The sequence below is a fragment of the Electrona antarctica genome (genome assembly GCF_951216825.1).
Source record: "Electrona antarctica genome assembly, chromosome: 4".
In the NCBI taxonomy this organism is placed as follows: domain Eukaryota; kingdom Metazoa; phylum Chordata; class Actinopteri; order Myctophiformes; family Myctophidae; genus Electrona; species Electrona antarctica.
In genome coordinates this window covers 22,091,262-22,117,294 of record NC_136809.1, presented here as the reverse complement: position 1 = coordinate 22,117,294, position 26,033 = coordinate 22,091,262, and the positions used below count along the sequence as shown (strand labels likewise).

At 40.9% G+C, this 26,033-nt stretch overlaps 3 long non-coding RNA genes across 3 annotated transcripts; all 3 read left to right on the top strand.

Annotated features, from left to right (window-relative positions):
* Positions 1–770: 770 nt before the first annotated feature.
* LOC306921725 lies at positions 771–6,702 on the top strand. Its single transcript, XR_013789814.1, has 5 exons — positions 771–1,118; positions 2,261–3,105; positions 3,254–3,355; positions 3,617–3,718; positions 4,242–6,702. It is a non-coding gene; the product is annotated as an uncharacterized lncRNA (long non-coding RNA).
* A 2,209-nt stretch (positions 6,703–8,911) lies between these two features.
* On the top strand, positions 8,912–16,209 carry LOC306921731. Its single transcript, XR_013789820.1, has 4 exons — positions 8,912–9,029; positions 10,481–11,161; positions 12,758–12,913; positions 14,014–16,209. It is a non-coding gene; the product is annotated as an uncharacterized lncRNA (long non-coding RNA).
* Positions 16,210–17,645: 1,436 nt separating this feature from the next.
* On the top strand, positions 17,646–24,432 carry LOC306921727. Its single transcript, XR_013789816.1, has 6 exons — positions 17,646–17,884; positions 18,426–18,955; positions 20,021–20,176; positions 20,365–22,965; positions 23,878–23,957; positions 24,182–24,432. It is a non-coding gene; the product is annotated as an uncharacterized lncRNA (long non-coding RNA).
* Positions 24,433–26,033: the final 1,601 nt, after the last annotated feature.

The window sequence follows — 26,033 nt, the reverse complement described above, 5'->3', positions numbered from 1 at the left end:
GTAGATCGCGATCTACCAGTAGATCACAAAGGCTGTGCAGGTAGATCACATGACATGCCCCTAAAGAGTATTTCATTTAAAAAAAAAACGATAAAAAAAAAAAAAAAAACATTTCTCCCCCTCCATTTCCCATTCCAAGTGCATTTGTCTTATACTGTACTGTACAGAATGTAACACGAAGCCCCCTCAGGTACATATTTAAACTATTTTCAGCAATGGTATAATAATTGATTTGGTGGGTAGATCTTGCCGAGCTGGTCATTTTGAAAGTAGCTCTCAAGTCAAAAAGTGTGGGCACCCCTGGGTTAGGGTATCTTGGTGGTGTATCGAATCTTGTGGACCAGACCAATTGCAAGAAAGATGCTGTACTCTGTCGTTGACCCTAAACCATTCCAGCCTATATCAAAGTGGGCAGGGGTGAGGTGGGTTCGGGGAGTGAGGCCAAGTAGTAGCCTGACCAGTTTGTTTTGAGAAGTCTGGAGCCTTGTTTTAAGGGCCTTTGAGGTGCCGTCACTGCCGTAGTGCCGTGGTACCAAGAGGTGCATGCATAGTCAAAGAACCTTGTACGAGGGCTCCTGTAAGGTTCTTCAGGGTGTTCTTGTATCTTGTTGACCAGTGAGGAGATCTGTCGTTTATTAATTAGAAATATAAAGACATTTCGATGAATAGTGAGTGTGACTACTTCACATGCTTGGCGTTTAAGCCTCCGTCCAGTGGGTGGAGGTAGTGCAACTCATGTCACACTCCGTCCGAAGTCCGAACAGTCAGTAAGCTGACGGCCTTTACACAGTAGTAGACGTCGACGTCGAGTCGATTAAACCTCGCGTCACCACTCACCAGCATGAGCATAGCTAGTCTCGAGTCTATGGTCACCAGACTTTCAGAAAGCCTGGTGACGCGAGGTTAGACTTTCAGTAGACGACAGAATTTTTTGGGATAGCAAAGCAACTAGCTCACTGTCACATACCCGGTCCCGCGCGAGCGCCACATAACATTTTTAAAGGCGGTTTATTTGTATCCAAAAAAGTCATTTCACAAAACAAGAATTCCATCATTGTTTTCTTGTAGTAAACGCATGCATTTGTAAATTGCTATGACGATCGGAAGCAGCAGAGAAGGTAACTTCATTCTACAACAGCTAAGTGCACGTTGATGCTATGCTAGCCCGGATACGTTCCCTCAGTCCCTACGCTCATTCTGTAGCTCCGAATGAGCGTAGCGACTGAGGGAACGTATCGGGGCTAAATGCTATGCTAGGTTAACGTTAACGTTGTGTAGCCTGAATCTGCACAAACGCAAATCATTTTAAAATCATAGTTTTAACATGTATTTCAAGAGAGCTAGTGGTAATACATACCACCATTCATTAGCTAAGCAACAGTAGCGACCACCACTAACTAAGATAAATGAGTTGACTTGCTAAGGTTAACTTGGGCTTTTCGCTCGGGCCGAGCCAGTGAGTGATCCTCTCGTTGAAAAACGAGTATTATTCCAATCAATGGAGACAAGTTATTATTTTTGTCACCAAGACAACACCTCGCTTGTAGTGTTAAATATGGACACCCTCCCTCCATCTCCTAGACTCCTAATAAAAATGCATTTGCAGCAGGTCATGATATGAATGTGATCCTATCAGGAGAGAGAACTCCTACAGGATAAACAAGTTGAATTGGATGACAAAGAAATGAGCAAACTGGAACTAGTAGAACACTATGATTTGAAGCTGGTGGGTTGGTCACTTGATTAAAAGAGTGGGCATTAATTGTATTGCAATGAGAATGTAGAGCTTCAACATCTAACTTTTGTTTTAACCAAAAATATTTCTTACACTAGCTGCATATGTACTTGCTCTGTTATGGGCCTTATGTATGTTAGTAATATTGGTGTAAAACTGATAGGAGCGTGCTGAGGGAACATAGCACTTACCCCCAAACAGACCTGTCCTCAAACAATGAAATATGATCGTGTTCTTTGCATTATATACATTTTAAATGGCCAAATGCTAAAATGGCAGTCATTAGTTTAAACGTGTGTTTTGGTGAACATTTTTGACATAGTAAATAGCTTTGCAAAGTTGGCATGGACCCAAAGACATTATTTTGCGTAGTAAATGTGGTATGAATTGGACATGGGGTGCAATGCATCGAGGAGTAATTGAATTTTGTTCGCTGTCTGTGATTCAACTGGATTGTTTTGACCTTTTTTGTGAGATTGGCCAAGTGTAGTACTGTAATTGTTTTTGTTTTTATTTTTGTTGCAGTACACCTTTGAAAAACACCCAGCCAGGCCCACCAGAGTCATCTTGAGAGAATGAACTCAAGGGAATCAACGTATTACCGAAATCCCCAGTATGAAGATGGAGACACAAGACATGAGGAAGATGGAGACACAAGACATGAGGATTATTATGATGACGGATGGGAAGAAAGACAAGAACATAACCATGATACACAAAGGGATAACTTCAACTGGTATGGTGGAGAGGAACCGAGTAGTATGGAGAGGTCCGGAGGAGATGGGGAGCACAGTGACACCCCTAGGAGACAGGTGTTCATTGAAAAATCGTCGAACAGCGACCAGACTAGAAGAAGCCCATTGAAGAGGCACAGTGACAGTCTTGGTAGCATTTCCCCTGTAAAATACATGGACAGGGAATATCCAAGATTCAAGGAGATGGACGAGGAATTTGTGCGAAAACAGAGACAGCTTCAAATGATCGAGGAAGAGATTGCCCGCAAGAAATCGGCCATCAAATTTTTGTCTTCTGAGACAGAGCGATGCCTTTCTGAAAAGAAACGACGGAGGTTTACAGAGGATGTTGACGATTTCAAATATGGGCAATCACCAGATGATTCTGAATACAGGCAATCATCTAATCATATGTACAGGGAAAATGATTTCCCATGTAGACAACCACCTAGGGATAATTTATCCTACAAGAAAACATCTAGGGATTCATCACACAAGAACCAACCTGAAGATTTCACATACAACCAACCATCTGATGATTCCACATACAGAAAATCACCTGCACACTACAAAGAGAGACATTTTCAAGACTGCAGCAATGATGAAGAGACACAATCTACCCAGTTCTTTTCAACGGTATTGTGACAAGTGGTTTATGTCTTCACCTTTGTTTATTTAATTTCCAGATCCATTTGTATTGTGGGATTAACTCAGAAGTTTGATTTTAAAGTTAAAACATTTCCTAATTTGTCTATTTTATCACTATTCTTCCATTTTGAATCAGGTCGATGCCATACCCCGGGAGAGAGACTACAGTCCTTCCTCAGACTATGGGGATCATCGTAAAAATAGTTTGAGACATGAAAGGAATACATCTTATGAACAGGTAAGCTCTTCTTTGACAAGATGCTCATTGATGCTTATCTATCCACATCTTTGCAGTGGCATAATTTTACCAATTATTTTCAAGGTTATTGTGACGATTGATTCAAACTGGTTTGTTTAATTATTGCAAATGATCACTTTTCCAACTGCATTTGTATTGTGCTTAGGTTGGATGAACTCAACTGTGATTTAAAAGTTTAAACTTTTCATTTCCTTTTTTGTTTATTCAACATTGCAACATTCTTCAATTTCTTTTTATCAGGTTGATGCCATACCCCGAGAGAGAGATTACAGTCCTTCCTCAGACTATGAAGATCATCATCGAAATAGATTGAGATATGAAAGGAATACATCTTATGAACAGGTAGGCTTATTCTACGAGATCCTTTTAGGAATGATATTTATCTCCATCTACTCACATCCACGTCTGTGCAGATAATGGTTGCTTAATTCTGTTCTCTTGCCTTCAAAACAAGTTCCTTTTTTTTAACAGATGATGATACTGTTTATTTTTTAAATGGTATGATGATCATGCCCCTCTCTTTCACAGTCCATATTTCGGCATAATCATTAGCAAAGCCGATTTGCACATGTTCATATTTCGGCATATCTGCATGCCGTTGCCGGAGTAATTAATGTGCAAATGTCCAGTCCATAAATGGGTATATCTGCGCACCCTCCACAGACAGACACTGGCCGCCTGCCCACCACATTTTGAACTTTATATAGTAGATACATTGCAGTGCATACAATTATGTGCATACACATTTGTTAAGATGGGGCAATCTCTGCTCATGGCGATATGTCAAAATTAGACTAGTATAGACTAGTATTGTCCTTTAATGTGTGATTGATTGCTTCGTTCTGTTTATTATTTTTCATTTCAGGCTTTTGAGGATGAGCTTGATGTCACCGGCGAAGGTCCTGGTCTTGGTGAAAGGCCAGCACAGGAGCACAATGCAGCTGAAAAGGGTTTTGAACGTTTCCTTGGTTTGCTTAACAAAGGGGTGAATGTTGACAAGCTCATCAAGATTGTTAGTCAGTCTACTGTTGCAGCTGATGGCCCGACATGTCCTCAGACTCCTCGCCTGAATGCTGAGAAGCCTTTGTGGTCTGACAGGACAACTAGTCGACAGGAGCGACAGCCAGATAAGCTTGCCTGGAGTGAGAGTCGGGGATCCCTGAGTGAAGTTCCCCAAAAGGGGAACGGGGGCAGTCAACTGCCCCGTCAAAACTCATCCTACAGAAGTTTTCAAAAAGGCTCTCAGTCTGATGAGATCTCTCTGAACAAGAGTAGTGTAGAAGGCAATCTTGTTCGCTCTAGAGCTATGTCTCCCCAATTGGTGGAAAAGATTCTTGTTAGACCTGTAGATGAGCAGAAGAGCAGGCAAATGCAGGATCTATTGCAGGTCATTGGTATGGATCTAGGGTTTGAAGAGCTGGGCCAAATGTCAAGTCGAATTCAGGAGCGGTTGTATGGAAAGAAGGATGACTTTGAGAAAAGCGATAGTGACCTGAGGAGGGAAAAGGACAGAAGAGTGTCTTCTCGTCATCATAGCAGATCCTTGTCATCAAGCAGATCTAGTTATGGTCCTCAGAAAAAGGAGATTCCAAAAGAGGCAAAGCCTTTCTACTCTGTATCCAAACCGCCTTTGATGCCAGTTTTCGATATGTCTAAGCCACCTCCTACGCTTGTGATGCCAGCTTACAACGATATGTCTAAACCACCTCCTACGCCAGCTTACCCTCCACCTCCGTTCTTTCCATATACATATTCAACAGCCACCCCTGCCATGCCTCCTACCTGGGGAATCAGATTTGGAATGATGCCTCCTGTCCCTCCTCCTGGATACCCCCCTTGTCCAAGTGTATCGACTTTAAACACCTACCAAGCACCATCTAGCCAAGTGAACACACCATACCAACCTACTATAACTCGTCAGCTCATTCATTTGAGTTGTCCAACTCAAAATCAAAACCCAGTTCAGCCTCGACCGAAAAAAACACAGGCAATGTCAAGGCCTCGCTTTTTGCAAAATGTAGAGACAAAAACAGACTAGAGGCTACTGATACAGAAAAGCATCATGGAAATGTATTGCAAGTACTGTTAAACTTTTAAAATGTTCCCACCAGGCATCAACTAAAAATTAAGCAACAACAACAATGTCAGAAGAGAATTGAGTCAAGGTTGCTACCTGAACAGGAACAAATGGACTGACTTCCAGGATGTTTGGAAGGGCCTTTTGAGGCAGGACCAAATCATGGATTCATATGACCTCATTTTTATCACAAGATGTAAAGGCTTTGAGGGGAATCACCTGTGCTGGAGCAGTTTACGGTAAACGAAGGAAATAGAATCTGACTAGACTATACACACTTAGCTAATAACCTAGTGCACTGGTTTGACCGAGTTCCACACAGGCAGTATTGAAATATCCCTTCAGCACTGAGATGACCAAGTATTGTGAGCAGCGAAGGTGGCGTTCTGATGTGGGTATGTCTGCTTCTTTACACCCCATGTGACCAAAGTGCTTTTGATCAATGTTTTTATTTTGTTTTTCATTTTCTCATTGCCAATTACGCCATTTCATTGCACCCACTACTAATTGAAGGTGTACTTAGGCAACCACGTTTCCTCCACTACTAGGGGTGCAAATTATCGATTAATTAATTGATATCCTTATCAATCGATTAACCGGTTAGTTGATAAGCCGTGTTTTTTTTTTTAAATCTAAGAATCTTCATTTACCTCCCCTGTCTAACATCAAAATCAACATTTTGCTGATATACAGAAAGAATACAAAAGGCATGTTATATTCATTAATCATTTTTTTATTTGACCATTTGAGTTACAGGGCCAGGCAATGGCATCTTTTGAGGCATAAAATTAAATGAAAAGTGCATGGTCACACTGTCGCATCACATGCAAAAGCAGAGACGTTTCTGTGGCTACCAAGGTGGTGGAGACTTTTAACCCGCGTGCGATCCTCTACCGCGTGCAGACAGCATTACATTCACAGAAAATTGCTGAATTTTCAGTTCATTAACTGTTTTGTCGATTTTTGATTAATTAACATCCCTGTGGAGGAACAGTAGCACTCCTAGTTCTGCGCCGTGCTGAATTCCCACCCACAAACATGGTCAAATGTGTGTGTTTGGAGCACCTGGCCAAGCTGGAGGCACGGTGGAGGAAAACAACTCCAATGGTGTTCAGGTACTTTTCCCCCTGCACCACAGAGGGCTGTCATGATATATTGTTGCCGATTAATTGTCATGTAAATATTTGCGATTAGAAATTGTTTATTTGGCTTTGAACAGTGGAATATAAATAAAACATACATTTCTGTTTGCCTTTTCGTCATTGTAAACAAATGTGACATAACTTAAATATACAAAGAAATGACGGACTTGTACCCATAATCAAATTGGTGGAAAGCTATGCATCATGGTGCAGTTGAGCTTAATTTTCTAATTAATTTGTACATAGTAATGGTGACAATTGTTACTAGTATAGAAAAATAATTGCAAGTAATTGTGACAGGCCTAGTGCCACGAGATGTCCTAAACAGTTTTAACTGACTGACTGGCCTAGACTAGTCTTGTCTTCTCGTAGCCCCATACCTCTCCCTACCCTGATATTGTATCTCTGGAGATACAGTATGAGGGGAGGGAGATGGGGGCTAGTGTTCTAGCTGGTGCTAAAAAGAGAAAAAAATAATACTCGGCAGCAGCATGTACTGTGCAGTGTGCACATCGAACTGTTGCCCACAACGGTATGTGGCAACAGTATTGAATTTGACTGTATTAGAGATATTGTACGTAGGCCTATGTTTAGTCCTGATTCCATTGACAGACCTTGATCATGTGGTTGGTAAGTGCAAGTGCTTGAACACCTAGACAAAGGTGTAGAAGCCACTGGGGCATCAATGCCGCAACCATATTAAGAGGGGCAGCTTGCCATAACGGTGATAACGCCACTGAAAGATATGTGCCTGAATCGTATCAAAGTACCTGAGATTCATTTTCTGTGTCATCATTACCGTTACTATCTGATACTGTATTTTGGTATGAAAACCCACATTTTTAATGGAACAAAGTATCGTCTGACATGTGTAACAAACTGGTTGCAAATTAATTTATGATTTGAATTGGCATGGTTTGACCCTATTAATAGGATCACCCTGTTGTAAGTGGGGAGTGGACTTTTGTTTGGGAATATGGTTTAAATCCTCTTTTTGCACCATGGGACGTACTACCCTTTTCTTTTTAAGATTTGTTTTTTGCATTTTATGCTTTATTTTAGAGTGGTCAGTCAGTGTAGGAAACCAACCAAGAGTAAGAAGAGACATGCAAGATAAGACTGGTCAGATTCGAACACGGGTCCTCATGCTCACTATATATTCATATAATATGGTCTGAGCCACCAGCCAACTATTACAGTCTAATCAGTGATCATCACTGGGCCCTTTAAAATGATACAATACCAGTGGTTGAGAAAAATTGTAAAGGGCAGTTTCGTAATAAAAGCAAAAAATACTTTACATGGCTTAATTGAGTCCCTTTACTCTGTCAGGGCAATTCAAATTAAATGTTTAGTAGTATATGTTTTGCTGTCTGGCAAAAACCTTGCATCTCCATATTTCAATATTTTGGTTTTTCGTAAATTAACACCCTTTGTTGTGAAAATATTGCATAATAATGCATTTCAAATATTTTTGAAATAGTAATGAAAAATAAACTGTTTTGGACAAAAGGTTTAAACCTGACAGCAATGATATGCATTTGTGTGTGTGAGTGAGCAGGATATGTAATCATGTATATCCTGCTCACTCACACACACATGGGTTCAAATGGTAACTTAACATTATAATATTAATATTGTAGCCTCCTTGCTTTTGGGGATTATTGAACCTTGACCATCAGGTCAAAATTTGTGTCAGATCCTGTGTCTATATAGAGACATGACCTTTGACACAGTTTAAAATGTCTCAATTAAAGAGCAGGGAGACTAAATACAACCACCCCAATTGTATAATATATTGTATTAACATACTCTACCATAATGATCTGGTACAATTACGCTGTATTCATAAAAAACGTATTAACATAACATTGTATTGGATACAGTGATGTATCCAGCAGCATATTAATCAGGCCCACCTTTAGTTATTGTAACATGAAAGTTATGATTCTATGAACATAATGCTGCATTGCTAATGCTACAATACAATAATATGCTTTTACGGTACATTTGGTTATTCTACTGTAATTATATTTTGAGCACTTTTATATGAGCGCGTTTGTGTGCGTGCGTGCGAGAGAAAGATTTGTTTTTCAAAACAAATAAGACACATAGGCTACTCCGCCCATGTGGTGGCAACCTAGGCCTGTTTGCGCCTTTGCGTCATCATTCTTTTTGAACGCCGCAGAATAAGAATAGATGGGACGATGTGTTGGCTAACTTTGCTAACATTTACATTAGCTAGCCTCTTACTCACGTCACGTTAAACTTCCATGTACATTGTCCTTCCTTTTTTTTTGTTAATGTGCAAGCATTGTAACAGTTAATGTTATTGTTTTACTAGTGTTTCACCAGTGGCAGTGATGTGAAGTGGATAAATCATATGTTTCGTTGACTGAAGAGGGGCTCGTCTGGACTCGACAGTTAAAAATAGGTAAACCATGTCGGTCTATTTGTCTATTTGTACGTCTCTAAATGTTTTGATGAATTGAACAAGGTGGACCCTCTTGTAAACAAGTGTAATGCTTAATTGGGTCGTCCACTCACAGTTAACAGTCTTTGTATTGAGTTTGTGCTTGACATGTACTGTAATTCTGCAAACTGTTAATACATATTTCAATCAATCAAAAAAAGGTCGTTACAGTTTTGGGTCTCTCTCTCTAGGTCTATGTTCTGATAGCTCTGGCCCATAGCTCTAATGCCTTCATTCGGGCATTAGTGCTATCATGGACCAGACAGAGCTATGTTCTGATAATCATGGTAATCACTGAATGAGTGTCAGTAACAGCCGGCCGGGTCTTTCTACATTTTCAGAGGGGTCGGTCGACATCCCATTAACGAGTTGGTAGGGGGTAGTGAAGTTAGGGAACGATACGATTACGTGGGCATAGGGGGTGTCATGATGAAAATATATGTGTCAGCATATTGGAACTGTACGATTATGAAATTAAACCTGATAAATGGGTTCTATCTCCTGATTGGATGAAATGGGCAACCCACCCGAAAATGTATTTTTGTTTATTAAGGGTTGGGGTCGGGGAGACAACCACTCTAATGATTACTATCACAATAGAGCTCCCAACCTTTTAACCAAAAAACGTTTTGTTTTAACGAAAAAAATATATTCCTCTAATTTCATTTAAGTCATTGTAATAACTAGGTAACCATGCAGTCTCTGTCACTGTCTTCTAATCTAGCTAACCTATGTGTGTATTCTCATTTTCCCTTTAACCCCTATAGCAAGATCTTTTGCTTGTCAGTGAGACATTGTGGCGACCAGATAGACATAACAAGAACTACAAATACATCAATGTCTTTAGTCTAAATGCCAGCTTGTTGTCAGTTTGGGATATCACGTGCGTCACACATGTGTGTATTACACTATTACTACTGTATTTAAGGGAGGGAGGGAGAAGGCCCTGATGTAAGTTTGTAGTAAGCATAAGCAAAGCTAAGGCTAAGAGAAAACGAGTTTGAGACAGGGAGCAACGGTCTAACATGAATGTATGTCTGTCTACTGTCTCCTCTCGAGACAGACTGTTTACTCCATTTTTGGCCGATGGGTTCCCAGACTGTATTAAAGCATTCATGCTTTACGAAATTATCAGTTTCTCTCCCTTGTTCCTGTGTTCCTGACACAGGAACAAGGTGTAGGATATTTGTTATACTCCTCGAATAGGGACCAAATAATTATTAGTGTAATTATTATTATTAACTTGATACTGTTGCATGCTTTAGTAATGTTACCTAAAATCAGTGGTTATGGACCTAGACATGTGTTACTGTTTACACCAGCTGTACAATAGAACAGCTGCTATAGGCAGGTGTTGTTTTTCCATTGGAAATTTGCTGAAGCTCATGTTCTTCCCTTCTTTTACTATGCAGTGATCCCACCAACATATGAAGTGGAACTGTGTAACAATGGATCCTACAGACTGGCAATACACTCACCAGAGACAATGGGAAAGCCTTGATCCAAGACAGAGGTCTGATTCCAGGGAAAATACAGAAAATGTCCTATATTGTGGTTATTCAGTGAACAACAAAAGGTCACATACCATGAAGGGTACTAATGCAGATTTGGAGTATCATAATCCTTCGTCCCATGATAGACATAGGTCATACAGACTGAATTTCAATAACTTCACCACCCCAGAATGTGTGTCAGACCCAGAAAGCGAACCAGAGGAACTGAGTAAGATAGATGAAGAGTTGGCAAGGAAGAGGAGAGAACTTCAACTGATTGAGAAGAAATTACTCCACAAGAAAACTACGGATGCTATGAAAACAACTGGACCATCTTTAAAAGCAAAGACACCAGGTCAGATGTTTAAAGAAGATCGGGAAGAGGATCTCTTGCATAGCATAGTGGACAGTTCTGTGAAAAATACTCCCTATATACCCTTTATAAGTACAGGAGAAAACTATATACCCTTTATAAGTACAGGAGAAAAGGATGTAGGTTTCTCCTGCAGTAAATGGTCTTCAGCCTACAACAATGGACCACTGAAAGAGAAGGTGAATGTTATTTTGCAGCGAAGGTGGCCTGATGGGTTTCTTGCAAAGGTATGTGGTAGCTTGATTTATTTGTTATATCTATGGAGACAGAACAGGCTTTGTGAATAATTGTAGTCTCGGGTTTCCAATCAAAAGAAGCTATGAGACACTGAACTGAAACAGGAAATTGGTATGCCACCTTCTGGAAACCTGGGACTAGAGCCAATTCTTATCTATATATAGGGTTACAGTATTTTTATTTATTTTTGATGCGTGGCACTCCTTTTAATACGCTATGGTGGTGCTAGATGTGAGCGTGAAGGCGCTTGAAGCTGTGAACGTCTAGACTGAGCATGGGTTCCCAAACTGTGGTGCGTGCACCTCTTGTGGTGCGGGAACGCCCTCTAGGGGGTGCGTGACATGAAAAGGGTAATGGCGGTTTTATGGTGTTTGTGGTGCACAAATGCACAGCAGCTGCATGTCTCTCAGTGCAGTGACATTCTGTGATTATTTGCCATAATCATATAACAAATCACACTGAGTGGTGCAAACCACAACTGGCTTTGTACCCGTGTTTGTTCGTACCAAAAAAATGAGCATGGTTGCTATGGTTAGCAACCAAAAAAACGAGCATGGTTGCTATGGTTAGTATGTGACGTCACATACTACTAATTCATGCGGAGAGTACTTATGACACAGATGCTTTCCTGGTTCTAATGTACAGTAACTATAACAATAAATGTGTACACGGGAACAAAGCCAGTTGTTGGAGTGGTTTGCACCACTCAAAAAAAAAGATAATTTCTGGCCATATACAATGAAACTGAGTGTTGGGGGGTGCATGGCCAAAAAGGTTTGGGGACCGCTGTGTCTAGAGTCTAGTTCATAGATATTTATATATTGACATTTGCTTTCTTAAAGAACCCTGCTTGTGGCCCGGGCCCGGTTATAATATACTAGAAGCTCGCACACATGTAGAGACTAGAGTGCATGGTCAGCACGCCACACGTCTATGTGGCAGTGCGATCTGAGTGAGACAGACGCACACAAACCGTACATTTTGAACGAAGGCAGACAGCGATCTATCTTTGGCCACTGACACTGCCCGTGCTGGGCAGGTTGTGTTGTTTCGTGTTGTTTCTGCGTGAATATCACGTGTCTGCTGTCTGTATATTTATGCATTATTATGGATAAATGGAGTAGTTGAAGACCCACAAAGCTGGGTTGAAAACGCAGAGGTAGAGTCAGTGACGTGTCGCGGCCACAAAGTACAGGCGTAAACGGCACTTCTGCATAATCCGCATAGTACGTCACAGTCTATGACTTGGCCACTTGAACTGCTCACAAAGTCGGATGGCACATTCGAATGGCAGAAAGGATACACCTAATGAGTTTCTGGCTATAGAAAATGCATAAAGTAATCAAAACATGCTGCACAGACCTCATAATTACTGACATTTAAGGCTTCATAGCTGAAACTTTGATGGGTGATGATTATTAAATGTCAGCAACTATGAGGACTTAGGAATGTGTGGCTATTTCTTGGATTAATACATGTCCTACACTAGTACACACCATATGTTCGAACGAACTACCCCAGGTAGCAACATGCGTTTTCCGTTTTCTAATTTATATGTACTGAACAATTTTCTTTAAACTGTGCAGGCTTTCTCCACTCCATCTGACCACCTTTCATCACCTAATCCTGTGGAGAAGACAAATACGTCGACCTTGAACAAAGATGACCATCCTCTAAAACTCAGAGTGAGAGCCTTGATGAACAGGCACTGTAATTCTGGTGTATTGGATTCACATGTGGAGGTTTGTAGTTTTGTTTAACACTCCTACAACTTTATGAAAATGTGTTAAATGTTAATGTGATACAGAATACACATTTTGATGCATTTCTTTAACGATGGAGTGCCGTGATTTCTTTCCACCCTAAAAAGGATCATTATTAATTTATTATTGTATAAAGAGGAAGTATTTTTTCAAAAAAGTGTACAGATTTGTTAAAATGTCATTTTGATGTGGACATGCCCACCAGTTCATTAAGTATGCCTGGTTTGCCTGGTAGGTGGTGATGGATCAGGTAGTGATCCACCTGAACTGAAACCATGCCTACAGCCTACAGTTATATGATAAAGAGGGAGGGATGATATTGTGATGTAACTATGTCACTGTTTTTTTGAGTGGTGTAAACCACTCCAACAACTGGCTTTGTACCCGTGTACCCGTGTTCGTACCAAACAAATGAGCATGGTTGCTATGGTTGCTATGGACATTACGTCAGACCACAGCTGATCAGGCTATATAAGACCTCGCACCACTCAGTTCACACGGGTGTGATTTTTATTGGCACGTTTGACTGTCAAGGATTCAGCCTCCAGGAAGAATCCCTAAATACAAAAGGAAGACATCATTGCACTCAACAACAAAAAAATCACGGCACTCTATCTTTAAAATTCAAATCAACATTTTTGATATAATGATACTTTTATCCGCACACTGGTTTAAAGCTGGCCAAATGGACCCTTATGGGGTCTTTGAGAACAACTAGTATTAGTGGACTGCTAATGTGCCATAGTGTCATAATAAATAAGTGTCATACATATTTTGAAGAAACCCTGGAGACTTGACATTCAGTAAGTGGGTGTCAAAATGAGAACATTATAATGGTGTGTAAAACAGAAAATCTAAAATTTGCCACAGACAACCTAAAATTTGCCATGGACAAGACCAAGTCACTGCCACAGACAGACATGTTGGTAACCCCTGGTCATTAGACATTGTTAATGTTTAACAACTCACACAAACAAATCCCACTTGTATGTATGGTTCATTGTTTTGTGTAGTTTTGAATTACATGATGCATGAAAGTGAACAGATAATGATATTGTCTTTCTTGTGCCCTTCGGTAGGTTCCTGACCCTGTTGTTAAACCACACTCTCTCGGCCAGAGCCCTAGTACTACAATTGTGGAAAATAACTTGGTTGTTAACGAATTCCAGCGCTTCCTCAGTGTACTTAACGAAGGGGTGGACATTGAGATGCTGACTAAATTAGTCAATGATGACAATGAGCATCCTACTGGTCAGGAGCTTCTGCATAGTCAAACCCCTGTTGTGAAGGAAAAGTCAGGTGTGTGCAAGAGTGACAGCCAAGGATTACAATGTGGAGCTGGGCAGAGGGACCGTCGGTCTTGCAGTGAAGAGAGGAAGACTGAGCTACTCGATCAAGATATTTCCCATGGGGGATGTAAAAGAAAAATCCAGCCTGAGGAGAAATCTGCCCAGACTGATGATAGAGACAGTAGACAATTTGACCCTAGTCTAGGATCCAGGTCTCTCCCAGTGGTGGCAAAGAAACTCAAACTGGAGCAGCATCATGGACAGCTGCAAAACATTCTGAAGACAATTGGTTTGAGCCTGGATGCAGATGACTTGTGCAAACTAGCAGAACGTACACAGGAGAGGCTCTATGGCAGAAAGAATAAAACCAAACGCAAGAGAATTGAGCAGCACATACAAACTGATCACAGTCATTCCCCTTCATCAACCTCAGTGTCTGACAGCCAAAGTTCTAGTCCCGCTCTCACTATCATTCCTACAGTGAAACCTACAGGGATAGCAGAGAACAAACACAAACTTCTGAATACCAACACTCTCGATAAAAAAAGCAGAGAGCAAGAGAGAGAGAGAGCAAGAGGTGGTTATAGAGAACATTATATCATTTGTTCTAGGGGTGGCTCTTCTGATCCCCATCCCTCTCCAGAGGACCCAGAATATCATGTTTCCTTTCCTGATACAACATACAATACTGATGCTGCATCTGCAATTCCAACATACATTTCTGGTGTTGCATCTGCAATTCCAACATACAATACTGATGCTGCATCTACAATTCCAACATACATTTCTGGTGTTGCATCTGCAATTCCAACATACATTTCTGATGTTGCATCTGCAATTCCAACGTACTATTCTAATGCTGGATCTGCAATTCCAATGTATCATTCTGATGTTGGATCTGCAATTCCAACGTACCATTCTGATGCTGGATCTGCAATTCCAACGTATCATTCTGATGCTGCATCTGCAATTCCAACGTATAATTCTAATGGTGCCTCTGCAATTCCAACATACATTTCTCATGATGGTGCTTCTGCAATTCCAACATACAATACTGATGCTGCATCTGCAATTCCAACGTATAATTCTTCCTCCTATCCCCCTGTTTTTTGTAATTATTCAACGACTCCTTTATGTCCCTCTCCTGACACTGGAGCCTTGTTTGGCCAGGATTACCCTCATCCACCTGCTGGTTGCGACACTACACTTGGACTTTCTCACTTCAACACAGATCTGTCACTGATTGAGGGCCAAACTGGACAGAGTTCAAGCCGTTTCCTCCACGTCATTGATACTGAGGAGTCTACGGGTACTACGGAAATCTTGGACAACTCCCGAACGGCCGGTCTAGTCCAGGACAAAAATAACACCTTTCCCAGGTTGAATCAGAGGCCAAATCACTGTACGGGTTCATTCGTCGCACAGCCAAAGGGCCTCGACAAATCTATTTCCCAGGCACAGCGCGAATCCATCAAAATTGCTAAGAAAAAAGAAACAAGGAAAAGAGTCCAAGAAGAGAAAAGGATAATACGGCAAGGACGAGCAGAGAGGCGGAAGTTAAAGAAAACTGACAAGTGGCTTAGAAAGTACATACGTCTTGCAGACTCAAACCGTGATAACTACTCTGATGCGAAGCAGCAAAAGACTTTGAAGCGCCTACAACAGAAGCAAGAAAGAATTGCATCTCTGAGAGAAGAGAAGCATCAAGACTTGATTGTATCACTCTCTAGTCAGGTTCCCAAATGGAACAAAACCCTTTAGAAAATGGGCCTGTAGGCATTCTTGAGGAAATAATGTGTTGTTTCTATATGATTCTTATGTGCTGAATCCATTTCTGCCGTATGCCGAGTGTCAGAAATTCTGTTTCGTCAGAAATTGAGTAATTATGTTGGTGAAAGGGCCTTTCTGTGTGGGGTTTGCATGTTCTCCCTGTGTCCCCTAGGGTAGGTACCCTCACAAAAAACATGCAGTAATCCTGGTCTCTAAATTGCCTCCCCCTGGCCAGACGGGGTGCCTGGTGGAGGGGAAAGGAACTGGTTGGAATAACGTGTTCCTTCCACGCGTTACGTCCAACCAGGGAAACTCCCCCCCCTGTCAGGTGTAAAGGAGTGACTTGGACACTCAGGCATGAAGGAAGCATGAGTTCAAGTCCGTTGCTCTCCCCAGGTTGGCGGAGGGTGTGTAGAGCCCAGAATCACATTAGATAATTGACACGGGTGAAAAATGGGTTACAAAATCGTGGGATAGGAATTATACTTAAAGAAGAAATTGAGGAATTAGCATAATTAATCACTAAAACTGGAAATGGCTATTATTCTGATGAAATCAAGCAATTAATCTATCATAAACACATATTTTGCCATTGCCATAATTTTCACAACTTTGTAATAGCTAGGCAAAAACTAGGAAATATAACAATAATTGACAAATCTCCATCAAATGCGATGGGTACTTAATTTGATGTTTCTGTATATTTAGGTCATGAATCAATTTCTGTTTTATAATAAGGTGTAGAAGTTTAGTAAATATTAATAATATGTAATAACTGGTTCCAAAAACCCTCATCGGATCCCTGGTAGCCTGTTTTCCAGCCTGATTTGCTGCGTTCCATGAAGAAGCCCTAAGCGTAAAATAAAAGGGTAAAATGAACATCTCGGAGTAATCAATGTTATCTTAAACTTGTATTATACCATTTGAAAAATTGACGACATACAAACTGGCTGTCTTCAATAGAATTCAGTCAAATGGCAAAAACAGTGAACACCACTCCACATTTCACCTGTTAAATGTTATTTATTATACATTTCACAACTAGTGTAACTAATTACTATTGAATAACAGCTTGGGTAATTCCAATTTTATACATTATCTACGCCACTACATCTGAGGTAAATATTGTATATTTCCTGTCACTCGTTTATTATGCATTAGTCTGGTGTCTTGTTTGTCATGTCTATAAAAAACCCAATTACAATTAATATAACAAAAACAATTAAGACAAAATATATTGTATTTCCTTTTCAGGTTTACATGATAAATATAAAACATGCATGAACTGATATGATTATGTAATATACTAGGTTAATAAGGCTACCCAGCAGCACCTGAATTAATTCAAATCTGTCCCATCTTTGTTTTTGTTTAAGTGTTAAATAGCTATATTCCGGTATTAATCATTCAATAGTTTCTCCCTCTCCAACTCCTTTTGTAACAGTTCCTTGGTAAACAGAACACTAATTTTCAGGTCGGGATACTAATTGTATCCAATCCAATCAACAGTGTTGACTACTTGAGTACAGTATAATGACGGTGGGATAAATAATAACGCTACGGTGCGTGGGTGTGTGTGCGTGCGTGCGTGCGTGCGCGCGCGCAAACAAAGATGCACTCCGTCCAGATGGTGGCGTCGTATTTATTTACAATCTGTATTCTTTCAACACCATTATGGCTAACTCATAGCCATAGGGCTAACGGCTAACTTTCTTCCTCACGCTAATCTTATATATAATCAACGCGGGTTAATTACCGGTATTCATTGTTTTTACTGTGCAAGCAACTGTAACTATAATGAGCTTTCACCTGACCTGTGATGTGAAATGGAAATATGATGATTCGTTGGAAATGCGACTGAAGTCTGAAGAGGCTCGTCTGGACAGTTAAGGTGAATAATCAATAATCTCGGTCGTTACCGTCTTAGTTGAGTTCATTTAAAGAGACTACCGGGTATGTAATAGAGATTATTGAGTTAATTAGACTATTAGAATATCTAAATAACCACTAACCCTAGTCGCGACTCGCGAGTACAGAAAGGGGGGGCACTTGGGAAATCTGGGCACCATGTTTGGGGAAGACAGAGAAGAGTGGGCACTGTGGGTGAGAAGCTCTGATCCTTAGCGTTAGCAACTTCTAGTCTTAAGAAGGAGCAACGCTTCACGCAACACATCTCTCTGTTTTTACTAACGTCCTACGCTATGGATCAGAACTACTAGAGGTGCACAGTCTTCTGGAAGAATGGCCACCTATGGGAGAAGACTGGGTTAGCAATGTGATGACTTATGTTCTGCTGGAGATCAGAATACAATCATATCATGGGTAATAGGATAGGTATAGGCACTAGAGACATCTCGGCACCTCAATTAAATTGTCTATTTTGACAAATGATTACACTTCACCTCATGTTTTCATCTTGCTTTACTACACAGTAATAAATCCAACCAACATATGAACTGGAATAGAGTAAACGACAATGAATCCTACAGACTGGAAATACACTCACCAGAGACAATGGGAAAGCCTTGATCCAAGACGGAGGACTGATTCCAGGCAAAAGACAGAGATGTCCAATAACATCACCCCAGGAAAGGCCACAGACCCAGATGGTGAACCAGTGGAACTGAGAAATGTAGATGGAGAGTTGGCAAGGAAGTTGAGAGAACTTCAACAGATTGAGGAGCAGATAAGTCTGAAGAAAGCTACCATTTCTATGAAAACAACTGAGCCATTTTTTAAAGCAAAGACACCATATCAGATGTTTAAAATTGACCGAGAAGAGGATCTCTCACATAGCAAAGTGGACAGTTCTGTGAAAAATACCCAGCCCTTTATGAGCGCCAGCGGAAAGTATGTAGGTTTCTCCTGCGGTACATGGTCTTCAGCCTACAACAATGGACCACTGAAAGAGAGGGTGAATGTCATTTTGCAGCAAAGGTGCCCTGGTCGTTTTCTTGCAAAGGTATGTGGTAGGTTGATTTGTATCTATGGAGACAGAACAGGCTCTGAATAACTGTAGTCCTGTGTTTCCATACCTGTTTCAAGTTCCAGTTCATTGCCCTATCGCTTCATTTAAATGGCTAGGCAGCAGATTTGAAAGGGAAACACATGAAGGTGTTATTTGTGTTTTTCGGTCAAATCTGCTGCCAAGCCAATCAATGCCACCTTCTGGAAATCTGGGACTACAGCTCATTAATATATACTGTATTTATTTACATATTTTGCTTTATCAAAGAACACTGCCTGTTTGATATATTCAATTTGTAAATAATAGCTAAAATATTGAGTGATTAGTCAAGAACTATGAGGACTGAAGAATGTGTCACTATTTCTTTGATTATTACATGCTCTACACACCACATGTTTTTTTGTGGTGTATATGATGTACACATACAGTATCTATTTATTTAATACATGCCCCATTGCCCCTACACAGTGTATACACTACAATGTGCAGGCCCAGGTATGTCCCAAACTCCCAAACCGCCCCCTTAGGTCCGCCACTGCTGGCCTGCTTGAAAAGCCTAAAAAATGGCATTTAAGAAATATGGCGAAGCAGCGTTCTGCTTCCACGGGCCAGACTGGCACCCTCTCTAGATGTTTTTAAAACACAGCTTAAGACTTACTTTTTCACCCTTGCATTTGGCTAAGCTTTTTACCTTTTATTTTTCTTATTAGACTCACTGTTCTACCTATTTTGTTGCCTTTTTTATGCCTCTGTCTAATGCTTTTTACTGACCTTGCTCTGATTGTGATGTTGTTTGATGTTTTTAGCATCTATGGTACTTTGGCTGTGCCTCGATTGTTCTGGTGTTTGATATATTTAGCTTTTTATTTATTGTATATTTTTTGTACTTTATTTGTTTTGTAAAGCACTTTACGCTACACTCGTGTCAAGAAAGGTGCTCTATAAATAAAGTCTAATTGTGCATTGTGAAATCCATGATCTCGACCGTGGTCGAAAAATGATGATAAATAAAGTTTATTATTAAAATAGTGTAATGAAGCATTTTCATTCTAACTGCAGGCCTTTTCCAGTCCATATGACCACCTTCCATTACTCAATCCTGTGGAGAAGACAAATATGTCGACCTTGAACCAAGATGACCATCCTCTAAAACTCAGAATGAAAGCTTTGATGAACAGGCGCCGTAGTTATGGTGTATTGGATTCACATGGGGAGGTTTGTAGTTTTGTTGAACACACCAACAACTTTATCATGCCAACACTTATCTATTGTTCAATTCTGCAATGTTGCAATATACTGTACATAACAGGGGTTCCTGTCCTAAATGGGTTAATTATTGTAACTGAGCATGCTTCACTCTTTAACAAACATAGTGATGTTTTCTTTCATGTGCCCTTCGGTAGGTCCCTGTTGTGAAAACACACCTTCCCAGCCAGAGCCCCAGTACCACAGTTGTGGGAAATGACTTGGTTGTCCAAGGATTCCAGCGTTTTCTCAATGTACTTAACAAAGTTGTGGACATTGAAGTGCTGACTAAAATAGTCAATGATGACAAGGAGCATCACCTTACTGGTCAGAAGATTTTGCATAGTCAACCACCTGTTGTGAAGGAAAAGTCAGATGTTTGCAAGAGTGACAGCCAACAATTACAACGTGGAGTTGAGCAGAAGTACTCTCAGTCTTACAGTGAAGAGAGGAAGACTGAACTACGCAATCAAGATAATTCCCATCGGGGAGTTAAAGGAAACATCCAGCGTGAGGAGGAATCTGTCCAGAGTGATGATGCAGGCAGCTGCAATCTTGTCTCTAGTCGTATATCCAGGTCTCCCCCTGTGGTGGAGAAGAAACCCAAACTGGAGCAGCATCAGGAAGATCTCCAAAGCATTCTGAAGACAATTGGTTTTAGTTTGGATGCAGATGACATGTGCAAACTGACCGAACGCACACAGGAGAGGCTCTATGGCAGAAAGAATGAAACCAAACAGAGGTTAGACAGTACAGGGGAGAGTAAGAGAATTCAGCAGCATGTACAAAGTGATCACAGTCGTTCCTCTTCGTCGACCTCAGTATCTGACAGCCCTAGTTCTAGTCCCTCTCACCGTCAGCATTCCCCCAGCAAAACATTCAGGGATAGCAGAGAACAAACTCAAACTTCTTACTCTAGACAAAAAAGCAGCGAGCAAGCGAGAGATGGTAATAGAGACAATAATATAATTTGTTCCAAAGATGTCTCTCCTGATCCCTCTCCAGAGGACCCAGAATATAATGTACCTTATCCTGATGCTGCATCTGCAATTCCAACATACATTTTTGATGCTGCATCTGTAATTCCAACTTACAATTCTGGAGCTGCATCTGCAATTCCAACATACAGTCCTGTCCAGCACTCAGAGTACACTGCCTACCACACTTACCATAGTAACGGTACTCCCTCCATAGCTTGGAACTATGGGCCCAATGCCATTCCACCTTCTTCTTACTCCTATCCCCCTGTTTTTTGTAATTCAGTGAATAATTTATGTCCCTCTAACACTGGAGCCTTGCCTGCCCAGGTTTACCCTCATCCACATCTGCCTGCTGCTCCCAACAATGCACTTTCCTGCCAAACTGGACAGCAATCAGGCCCTCAGTACCGCCACATCATCAATACTGGGAGGTCTAATGACACTGTCCGCTATCTGACACAAGTCAACATAAAACCGCAGGGGCAAATGCATCAAGTGCAGACAAGGTATTTTCATTCTGGGATCACTACAAATACCCTTCGTCCAGAGCAGCCTGTAGTGGCCGGCACAAAAGTACAGCAGAAGAAGACAGCAACCCACGTCATCAATACTGAGACGTCTAGTTTCAGCTATAAAACAGCTACTAAGAGTAAGAGCTATAGAAGAGCAAAACGTAAAGCAAAAGCAATTAAAAAAATGCAGAGGAAAATTGAACAATCTAAAGTAAGGGAATTAATGACTCCAGCTGTAGCTCTAGGTAGTATCTCTGAGAACAGTCAAAAGGATCCAGCTCAAATGCAGTCAAGTAATTCCCCTTGTGGGATCACTACAAATACCCTTTGTCCAGAGCCACCAGAAGAGGCTGGCACAGAAGTACAGCAGAAGACGACAGCAACCCACGTCCTCAATACTGAGACATCTAGTGGAACTGTTTTCTGTCAACAACTAAACAAAAAAACAAAAAGAACAAAAAAATCAATACGTAAAGCAAATCAAAAAAGTAACAGGATGAATAAAAGGCAGGAACAGCCTAGCACTGATGTGCAAGTACAAGAAAATGAAAGGGATATAATCCACGTCATCAATACTCGGAGTCAGTCTAGTGGAACTGCCCGCTGTCTGACACAACTCACCGAGATGAAAATTGACAAGATGGAATTCTCCACATTTGAAGCATATAAAAATGCAGTATGGAAACAAAATAAAGAAATGCAGAAGCTAGAGAGCACAGCAAGTTGGATTGGAAGGTATATTCGAGTTGCAAAATCGAACCGTAAGGAGTACTCTGAATCGGCGCAACAGGAGAATTTTAAAAAACTTCTAAGGAGGAAACGGAGAATTGATATTTTGAGAGAAGAAAATAAACGGGAATTAGATGCCCTTAATTCATATCCGCTTGATAAGTTTAGCACAGAAGCAAAGCAGTTGGAGGGAGAATTGCCAACTGTCTTGTTCAACTCAGATCCGTCACTGAGCCAAACTGAACAGCAACAGGGCCATCGTTATTGCCACACCAGTAATACTCTCACCGATGTGAACATACAAAGAAAAGAAGCGAAAATAGCAGAACAAAACGAAATGACTCTAGCAGCTCTAGCAGCCTGCAGCTCTGTAAACGATGAAAAAGATCCAGCTCAAATTGGAAAAAGTAAATTCCCTTCTGGGAACACTACAAATAACCTTTCTCCAGAGCTGCCTGGAGAGGATAAATCGGAGGCAGGGCAGATGGAACGAGCATTGCCAACAGAAGAGCAAATAAAGGCAAATCTGAAGAAAAAGGTGAGCAAACCTTTTTATATGGTCTCTTTCATACTAGCATTTACACATTTTCCTCATTTCAACTGAGTTAATGTTTCCACTATGTCAGTAGTTTTCAATCAGTGGTCTGAGGACCACCAGTGGACCAGGTGGTCCCCAGCTAAATTATAGAAAGTAGTTACATTTTGGTTAAACATCTGTATTACTAAGTTAATTTACAAGAAGTCTACACAATTGGAGAATGTAAAATAATTGTTATTTTGGTCAATGTTTGCCTGTTATCTCTCCTGGACAAAATCTTAATCATGGACAACAAAATATACTTTAGTTTTTTTTGGGTCTGCACATGCATAAAGTGAGTGGCAAAGTGAGTTTAACATTGTTTCTCACCTAACGTATGATGATGATGTCATGCACATAGCCTCTGTAGACGTCCTCTAGTCCTGAGTATTGACCTCCTTCAGCATTTAAAGTTAACATCAGGCATGACGGACGGTGTGTCTACATCTCATCCAAGCCATCTGCTAGTTAGTATTGCACAAATGACTCGATAGGGATTTGTCCTTTTAAAAACATTCATAATGTTGCACTAGTGACATATTAATATGAGCCGAAGTTTATAATATGATTTGAAATATATAGAGTATGACGTTGTGCTACGTTTAACCATTGAACACGTCATCGTTAATGGTCACTTGACAGAGCTCATATAGAAGAATGTAACAGTTGTAGCATGCATCATGGGAATAGGGTGCCGCACATAGATTTTCTTTGTTTTCTGGTAAACAAAACAACAACAATTCATGCATGGTGTTGTAAAGTGATGCCTGAGGCCCTTGACCAAGTGGGGAAATATGACACCTTTACTTGGGGTTCATTTGACATTGACAATCATTTGACATTGAATCTTTTTTTTGTCATTCCAATGTTTAGCTTGCAGCATTTAATCAGAAGATGAAGCAGCAGGTCCAAAAACCAACAGAAACTCGGCCTAATGCAAATGACTGGTGAATGTAAGTTAAACCTCTCTACTACACATTCAGTGAATTATTCCAAGTCAAATGTTTTTGTGTTTTTAAAACGTATAGCTCATACCAAGGTGCATGAGCTTGATGCAGCCTAACTCCAGATATAGACCAACTCATTTTTATATACCGTATATCATACAGAGCCAGTCAAACATTTGGACTCAAGGTGTATGCTTACTTGCCATGGCTTGCAACCCCCTTGCTTACAGGTTGTTGCTGCTGGCTAGCCCTTGAGGGGAGCAAGGAAGCAAACCCTAAGTGTAACTGTTCTCCTGCCAGAACACAGCCTCCCCATCACTGTGACTCCTACTGGGCCTCTTTCTTCATGGGCAGCACCCTAATTGTTATTGCACAATATTTGGGTATTTGTTATGTACAGTATTTGGGTGCTTAGATTTGTCAACATTTCTCGAAAAAATAAATGGTTTCGAATAGCCAAAAATAAATAAATTAAGTCTAAGCATTTAAACTGTTCCTCATTTTGCTGGACACCCAATGGATTGGTTGATTGATTGATTGATTGATTGAATGAAGGAATACTTAATTAGCAGGTTTGTTAACAGTACAGGTAGTACAGTCAAAAGGTTATGCTAAAATGATAACACAAAAAGCCCAAGAGGCTTGTTTCCATTGTGGTTCATTGTACTCAATACATACATCATTAATCTTCTTCAAGGAACCCCGGGGGGCCCCAGGACCCCATTTTTCAGGCAACATCACCCCACAAGAATCACATTTGAACTGGGGACCCTGGTCCCTGCACCCTGACAAGCACTTGGAATTGTAGGCCCTACTGGATTGTCTATTTTCACAATATTTTCCTCTTTCTTAGGTAATATCTGACCATTTTTATAATGTTTTTACGGTATTAAAAAGGTCTTAAAAGTTAATCAATTGTCACTTTAGGGAGATTCACACTGATTCAAACTGTTCCCGAATGCGATTTCCTGGTCCCTGCTGTCCATGATTCACATTGGCCTTGATTCTTCCACACCCGAGTACACTTCATTCAACTGTGTTCAATGCTTTCACATTGCATCGATCCGTATCCGAGTACACTTCAATCGGTCCTGAGACTACCTCCATACGGTCCGGGGAATGGTTGGGTGATCCTCTGGGGAACGGTACGCAGCATTCACACTACCACAGCATCTGCCAAGTGGTCCCGAGTGCGCACCCGGGACCATAGTTACTGTGAATCTGCCCTTAGATTAGAAATGTGCAGATACCCTTTTATACACTTTGAGTGAGAAAACAATGTTGCACTTTGACTCATGAACCTCACCTTGCAGTTTAATGTACTTGTCAATTCCTGTAATATGTTTTTCATAGTTTCATAGTCGACCAAGAGGTGTTGACTGGAGGAGATAACACATTTTTGTACATACATTAAAAGTAAAATAAACATCTCAGCTTATATCTTAAACCTAAACCATTCAATGTCAGCAAAATCGACATCACATAAACTGACTTGTCTGACAGAATTCAGAAATGGCAGAAACCCTGAACAAATATCACCTGTTAGTAGATTGTACTTCTCACCAGGCGTTTCTCACTTTAACCCATGAACCTCACCTTGCAGAATAAAGTTTAATGTACTTTTCAATTCCTGCAGTATTTGTATCTTTATATAGTCACTATAAATAGAATAACTAAAACAAATGGCACCCCACCCTTTGTCTTCCATGAGGAAGAGGCCCAACAAACCCACGGTGAGGCCTTTAGGAGGGCCATTCAAGCCGCAGGCTGGCACCATCATGGGCAAGGTGGAGCCTGCGGAACCATTGTGGCTCGAGAATCCACCATTCCTGAATGAAGTGCCTGGTGCTGGGAGTCTGGTACAACGCACAGGGGCTGGACCTGGTGAGAGCAGGTGTGGACCTGGTGAGACGTAGGAGGGGTCCGGACAGGAGTCAACCCACAGAGCCTAGTCCTTCCACGTGCCAGAAATTCCCAGAATGGTACCAGATTAGTTCAGGAGGAACGGATTGTGTGGCCATGGTTTTTCCCTAATGCGACTGATCGAGGGTAGCTACTGGGACGTAAGTCGGGACTTGATCA